Raw genomic sequence first — 8281 nt, forward strand, 5'->3', positions numbered from 1 at the left:
CTGTTGTTGATCTCCTGTTCTCTTTTTCTTATTACTTCTGCCTTCACTCTAAGGATGGGGCATCCAAAGCTCTCTCTACTTACACTGCTCATATCACTGTGGTCATATTATTTTTGGGGCCCTGCACCTTCATCTACCTGTGGCCAGTCAGCATAACCCGGGTGGACACGTTTCTTGCAGTGTTTTATGCTGTCATCACACCTCTCCTGAACCTAGCCATATACACTTTAAGAAACAAAGAGATTATAATGCTATGAAGAGATTACAATACTATCATATGAATTTCAGTATATTTTTTATGATTTTACATTTTTAGAATATTAACTTACAAGTGGCTAAACTAATCACATTTGTCCTTTTTCTATAGACTATAAACACTCTAAAATTCATGGAAGTTACATAAAATTGTCTTTAAAATGTCTGTTTACAAATTTCATTGATACATGGTTAATAACTATAAAATGGTAATAATCTTTTAAATTATGATTTTGATTATTGCAAGTGGCATTTAAGGTTAAGGACAAATTATTGGTACCTATTACATTTGCTGCTTCTTCAATTTTATTATCCTATTATAAAATGAAGTATCTAACCATGTGACATAAATGTCTACTACCCCCCAAAATCCCATTAAGCCACCAGATTGAATCTGAGTCTTGGGTTGCTTAAAGTGGTGTTGTGTCTAGAACAGAGCTTTCTCAAGTGGTCATGCATGTAGCATGTCTCAATTCATGACTGTTATTGTCTCCTTTGGTTCTGAAATCTCCCTGGATTCTTAAGTGTTGAGATAGCAGAACTTCTATGAGGTCATTCAATCTGCGTAGTCTAAAAGGACTGTTTAGGAAATAATCCCCTGCTCAAGCTGCCAGGCCTAAGTTAAGGGCCTCCCTAGTACCCACTCTTGACAATTTTAGTCATCTACCTAAAAATTTAAAGAAATATATACAATAAAGATTTAATAAAAAGATTTAATACAAGAAAATATTAGTAATATGTAATAGTAATCATAATATTATAACCTGCTAACACAGTGGTGGAGAAAGTTGAACAATTAAAGTGTGCAAACCAAATTTAGTTTTCAGAACTCATGTTGTGTGACTCATAATCACCTGTAACACCAATTCTAGGAGATTTGACATCTCTTTACTACAGATAACCAATACTCACATATTCATGTAACACACAAAAAAAATAAAAATAAAGTGAAAATAGAAAAAGAAAGAATGCTTAGCTGTACTGAATTTGTAGCTCCTGGTTGCAAGGAGAGGTGTACTTCTTTGATATGTACAGTATTGTGCCTTTTGCAGGCCAAAAGGCTTCAGTTCTATAAAACATGATCATTGTCCTGGTGTCTTCTGGTTTTTATTCCTGAAGCTTGATAAGAGATGGAATTGGGTTTTCTGTGAAATTGCTGTGAAAGTTGCTCTCCAACTAAATCCCTGAACTCAATCAGTTCCTGACTTGACAATGGAGTTATTCCTCCAAACAGGAATATGGTCAACACTAATATCAGGGGATCAATTGCATTCTCTCCCAGTTGTACGCTGTAATTGTACTCTTTTTAAACCTAATTTAACTCTCTAACAATTATACTCTTACTTAAAACTAAGTTTGCTTTTGACTGCAGGTTCAATTGCCTCAACCAGAAAGCTGGATTCAACCTAGAAAATACTTTTCACTTTTCCTTTTGTACTTTTCTAATGTTATGTGCTGTTTTAAGCTTATCATCGCTTTTTATTAGTTCCCAGGGTTGGTCTTACATTCTTTCTGTGTTATATAGTTTCTTGATCATTTGGATCTTAATTGTAGAATTGTATAAAGTGTACTTTTTATTCTTTAAAGCATTTTAAATTATATTTTGAGACCATACTGTAACTATATCCTTTGCTCTCTTTCCTTCATTTCCATTTTCCTCTTCAACCGTACCCAGCACTACTGTTTTCTTTCAGATTGAAGGCTTTGCTTTCTTTATTTGTTCTAACAAAACAAACACACACCTCTAAAGATGTAAATACAATCTTATCAGTTCATTTGCTACTTGCTACTATTTGTATGCTTGTGTATTCCTAACTGACCATCTTTTAGTGGATAGCCAATTGGTATGCTCTTTCATGAAGAAGATAGTTTCTTCTGTTCTCAGCATTCCTTAGCTTTTGTTTAGAGTGAACACTTTAAGTGCTTTCCCCCTTTTATAGCATGTCTGTTGGTGTTGTTCTTGTTCAGGGCCTATTAGTCAGCCATTTTGCTAAGACTTACTGAGTATATATTCTCTGAAATTAAAAACTAAAAATGCAAGATATTCTATAAAGGCACAGTCTCACTGAGAATTTCCTGTTCCTCTGCTTTTACAGTCTTTATGTCCTCTATTATTATTTCTGAGTTCTAGTTGCAGGAGTTATATTGTTGATGTATAAGATGGATATGGGTTCCCCAGTAGTGTTTTTGGTGAGCTGTTTTCTGTATTGGTTTCCAGCCTTGCAAAGAGAAATATATTAATAAAAGTTAAAAACTGAACTTCTCTATGGTTATAGCAATTTAGAGAATAATTAGAGATTATACTATTTGAGTAAAGTATTGGTTTTATGTTCTCCCCCAAGATCATAGGCTTTCCAAACCTTGGTTAGGTATCTAGATTTCCAGTACGAGAAATGATTTCCCTCATGTTACATGGTCCGTTAAAGAGCTATTGGTTACTAACCATGTAGATGTGCCACTATGGTAGCCCTAGTATTAATATGCCATGCTTGTTGTGACTCATAAGATAGTACTATTAATTTTTTTTCTTTCCTAAGGAAGTTGCGATGACTTTTTGCCTTCTGATACCATGAGAACTAACCTTCTGCACTAAGATTTTCAGGTAAGTCTTAGCTCATATCCTCTTTGTCTCGTGTCTGAAGTGAATGGTGTCTTCTGCAATAGGGATTTACCTTCTACATATTTGGAGGGAGCAACCAAGAGCAAAATAATAACCTATAATTTTGTAGGAGTCTGTTGGACAACTCTGTTTCTCTTTGCTGATGTTAGGGAATTTATTAGACAATCTATGGCTCTTGGGGTAGCCTTAAATTATTTTTAATTTTTTCTAGCTTTCATATTTTTTATTGCATTGTCACAAGCTTCATGACTAATCTTTTGAAGGCATTAATTTTAGTTTTCTGACTCTACTAAATAGATTAATTTTATTCTTTGTGGTTTTTGTCTATGTGTCTCCCTGGTAAGCATATGTATATATGTATTGGTATATGCGTGTGCAGATATATGTGAAGTTGTGTCTGTGTGTATTACTGTGTGTGTATGTGTGTGTGTGTGTGTGTGTGTGTATGTGTGTATTTGGTGACTAAAAATTGATGTCAGGTGCCTTTCTCAATTGCTTTACTTATTCTATATTGAAGGAAGATCTTTTCACTTGAAACCTGAATTTATCTATTGGGATTGTCTAGCTAGATCATGGCTGAAGGATTCCTCGGATTATAGATTGGCTCACTCAGCATTCACATAAAATCTTGGGATTAATTCACACATAGGACCAAGAGGCTATTCTTATACCCCCATCCCACCCATTGGACTCTTTAATCTACAAGTCACGCTCTGACCCCAAACACTCCTATGCCCAAAAGTCTCAGTGAAACTCTTTTTTTTTACCGTATTTATTTATTTATTTATTTAAGATTTCTGTCTCTTCCCCACCACCACCTCCCATTTCCCTCCCCCTCCCTCAATCAAGTCCCCCTCCCTCATCAGCCCAAAGAGCAATCAGAGTTCCCTGCCCTGTGGGAAGTCCAAGGACCACCCACCTCCATTCAGGTCTAGTAAGGTAAGCAACCAAACTGCTTAGGCTCCCAAAAGCGAGTAGGTGCAGTAGGATCAAAAACCCATTGCCATTGTTCTTGAGTTCTCAGTAGTCCTCATTGTCAGCTATGTTCAGAGAGTCTGGTTTTATCCCAGGCTTTTTCAGACACAGACCAGCTGGTCTTGGTGAGTTCCCGATAGAACATCCCCATTCTTTCAGTGTGTGGGTGCACCCCTCGCGGTCCTGAGTTCCTTGCTCATGCTCTCTCTCCTTCTGCTCCTGATTTGGACCTTGAGATTTCTGTCCGGTGCTCCAATGTGGGTCTCCGTCTCTGTCTCCTTTCATTGCCTGATGAAGGTTAATATTCAGGAGGATGCCTATATGTTTTTCTTTGGGTTCTCCTTCTTAGATAGCTTCTCTAGGATCACTAATTATAGGCTCAATGTCCTTTATTTATGGCTAGAAACCAAATATGAGTGAGTACATCCCATGTTCCTCTTTTTGGGTCTGGCTTACCTCACTCAGGATAGTGTTTTCTATTTCCATCCCTTTGTATGCAAAATTCAAGAAGTCCTTGTTTTTTACTGCTGAGTAGTACTCTAATATGTATATATTCCATACTTTCTTCTTCCATTCTTCCACTGAAGGGCATCTAGGTTATAAAATGGGGCACTGAGCTGAACAGAGAATTCTCAACAGAAGAATTTCAAATGGCCAAAAGACACTTAAGGTCATGCTCAACTTCCTTAGCAATCAAGGAAATGCAAATCAAGACAACTTTAAGATACCATCTTACACCTGTCAGAATGGCTAAAATCAAAAACACCAATGATAGCTTTTGCTGTACAGGTTTGGGAGAAAGGGGTACACTCATCCATTGCTGGTGGTAATGCAAACTTGTGCAACCACTTTGGAAAGCAGTGTGGCGGTTTCTCAGGAAATTCGGTATCAACCTACCCCTGGTCCCAGCAATACCACTCTTGGGAATATACCCAAGAGATGCCCTATCAAACAACAAAAGTATATGCTCAACTATTTATAGCAGCATTGTTTGTAATAGTGAAACTCTTTTTTAAAAGGCTGCAAATTCACAGAGAGGACCAAGAATGGAGTGACCACCCACTCAGTGGGACACCTCATGCACTAGACCCTCCATTTCAAGGCAAAACACAAGGACCCTCCGCCACCTGCTTCAGATTCTCTAGTCAGCCAGAAAGCAAGTTTCTTGCAGGTAGAAGGCTCCAACACACTACCCCAGCAATCAGACCCTACAAGCTACAAGTGCTATTCCACCTCCGAAATCTCGCATCTCCCACAACCTCAGTGGCACTCTGAAACACAGTTGCAACTAAACAGAAAGGACTAAGAGAAGAACTCTGAAGCTATGAATGCACAGAGAGACCAAGAGAGAACAAACCAAGAGAGCAGGCCAAAAGAGACATCAGTGGCTCCTTGAGAAACATAGAGTTACAGTAGATAACACACCTAGAACAGTTATCAAAGACACAGACAGCCACTGCAAGTAATGGAACAGGAGGCAAAGATATGACTGGACCCAACTGGAGGAAGAAATGTGTAGGCAGCAATACAACCTAAAAGCAGCATGGTAACACCAGAACCTAGTGGTCATATAACAGTAAGACTTGATCATTCTAACCCAGAAGAAGCAGAAGAAAACAATTTTAAATATAACTTTAAGAGAACTATGGAGACCTTGAAAGAAGAAATGAAAAATTCCCTTAAATAAATGGAGGAAAAGCAAACAAAAAAATGGGAGAAAGGAATAAATTTCTCAATGAAACACAAGAAAACCAAGAAAAAAATAAGACAGGTGAAGCAAACAGTTCAAGACTTGAAGACTGAAATAGAGACAATAAAGAAAACACAAATGGAAGGAATTCTAGATATGGAAAGTTCTAGGTAATTGAACTGGAACTAGAGGTGTAAGATTAACCACACAAACATAAGAGACAGAAGACTCTCAGGTGTTGAAGATAATATACAGAAAATAGATTTATCAGTCAAAGGAAACATTAAATCCAACAAATTATTAACACAAAACATGCAGGAAATCTGGGATACAATGAAAAGTGAACTCATAGAATAATAGAGATAGAAAAAGGAAAAGAACTCCAGCTCAAAGTCACTGAAAATATATTCAACAAAACCATAGAAGAAAAGCTTCACAACCTAAAGAAGGATATCCCTATGAAAGTAAAAGATTATGAAACACCATATAGACTGAACCAAAAGAAGTCCCCTCGTCATGTGATAGTAAAAGCACAAATATAACATATACAGAATAAGAAAGATTATTAAGAGTTGCAAAGGAAAAATGTCAAGTAATATACAGAAGCAGTCCAATCAGAATTACACTCAACTTATCAGTGGAAACCACGAAAGCAAGAATGTCCTGGACAGATGTGCTGCAGATACTAAAAAACCACATATGCAAGCCCAGACTACTATACCCAGCAACACACACTCTCTACAATGGACAGGTCAACCAGACAGAAACTTAACAGAGAAATAAGAGAACTAATATATATCATGACTCAAATGGACTTAACAGATATCTACAGAACATTTAACTAAAAAAAATATACCTTCTCAGCACCTCATGGAACCTTCTTTAAAGCTGACCACATACTCAGTAACAAAGCAAACTTCAACAGATATAAAAAATAGGAATAACCCCCTGTATCTTATCAGATCACCATGGTTTAAAGTTATAATTTAACAACAACACTAATTGCAGAACAACTACAAACTTATGGAAATTGAACTGTGCTCTAATGAATCACCCTGTGCTGTGTGACAATGGTTTTACACTGTAAAGATTGCTTTTTTGTAATTGTTTAATAAAATGCTAATTGGCCAGTATGCAGGCAGGAAACATAGGAAGGGCCACCAGGCAGGAAGTAGAGGAAGCGTGATGAGAATTCTAGGAAGAGGAAAGAGTCAGTCTACAGTCTTCACACAGACACAGACGAAGCCAGACACAGAACAATAAAGATGTGACTGCCTCCTGAAAAGCATGCCTAGCCACGTAGCAAACACAGAAAAGAATTATGGGCTAATATACTTTATATGAGTTAATAAGAAGCCCAAGATTCTAGGCCAATCAGTTTATAAACCTATGTGTGTTTTCTTTAGGGATGAACAATTGCAGGACCAGATAGGACAGAAATCTCAGTCAACAAATGGTGCCCAATGTGTGGCCAACTGCATACACAGAAAACCTGAGAAAGCTTGGGAAGTAATCCTAGAACAAAATAACAGCTTTAAGCATGGCTTCTTGGTAGCAGCAATTTCTTGGCTTTGCTCTCTTTGCTAGAGGCAAGCACATCTCATTTAACAGAGGATTCCTGACTCGGCTTTAGCTGCAAAAACTTTGCATCCATTTTAAGAGTATCCACCACAAACAGTTAAATGGTGTCTATGAATAGAGAACAGCATGCTTCTTGTTGGTGGCAGGGAACTTGAAACTCCGTAGAGTTGTGGCAATAAACATGGCTCTTGCCAGTACTCTGTCATGAGGCTAGACTCTCAGAAAAAAGCTAAGCAATGGGCTGAATCCATCTGTCAAAGTCATGACTATAAGCAGGCCTGTCTGATACCAAATAGCTTAGGCAAGAGAAAAACATCCAGAGGGCAGCCTTATGATTAACATGTATGTGATGGAGAAGTGGGAGATGGAAATGTCTCTGGATACTATGGGCCTGGAGGCCAAAGATGGATTCCCCAACGGTACAGAGAAACTTTGGGTGACTGTCCAGGCAGCGAGATGTCTCTCTCATTTCTAGAGTTTGTAAGTTGCTTACTTTTTATTTACGTAGGTAATATTATATTTTTCTGGAGTCTCTGATGGTGTTGAAGAATAGATAGATAGTTATAGTTGTTTTCCTTAGTTATGATGAAGATAAAATAAATGTAAATATTGTAATTTTTACTTGATAACTGTTTTGTTATATGTAATTTTACTATGTTAAAGATAAAGCCTTTCCTTTTTGTTTAAACAGAAAAAGGGGAAATGATGGAGGAAGGCCATTGGTTAAGTAATAAAGAAACTGCTTGGCCTCATAGGTTAAAACATAGGTGGGAGGAGTAAACAAAACAGAATGCTGGGAGGAAGAGGAAGTGAGCTAAGACTCGACAGCTCTGCTCTCTGGAGCAGAGACGCCATGCTCCCCTCTCCGGGGAAGACACCATGGAGCAAGCTGCCAGGTCAGACATGCTGAATCTTTCCCGGTAAGATTGATGCTACACACATTATCAGAGATGGGTTGATCAGGATATGAGAATTAGCCTGTAAGGGCTAGAGTTAATGGGCCAAGCAGTGTTTAAAAGAACCGTTTGTGTGTTGTTATTTCAGGTAAAGCTAGCTGGTGGCGGGAGCTGGGTGGCGGAATGCAGCCCCACAGCTCCCACAACAGAGCATGCAGATGCCAGGGCTCTGGGCTGCCTTCTGGTTCCATGTGGGTATCCAAG

This window comes from Microtus pennsylvanicus, chromosome 2, assembly GCF_037038515.1.
Source record: "Microtus pennsylvanicus isolate mMicPen1 chromosome 2, mMicPen1.hap1, whole genome shotgun sequence".
Classification (NCBI taxonomy): domain Eukaryota; kingdom Metazoa; phylum Chordata; class Mammalia; order Rodentia; family Cricetidae; genus Microtus; species Microtus pennsylvanicus.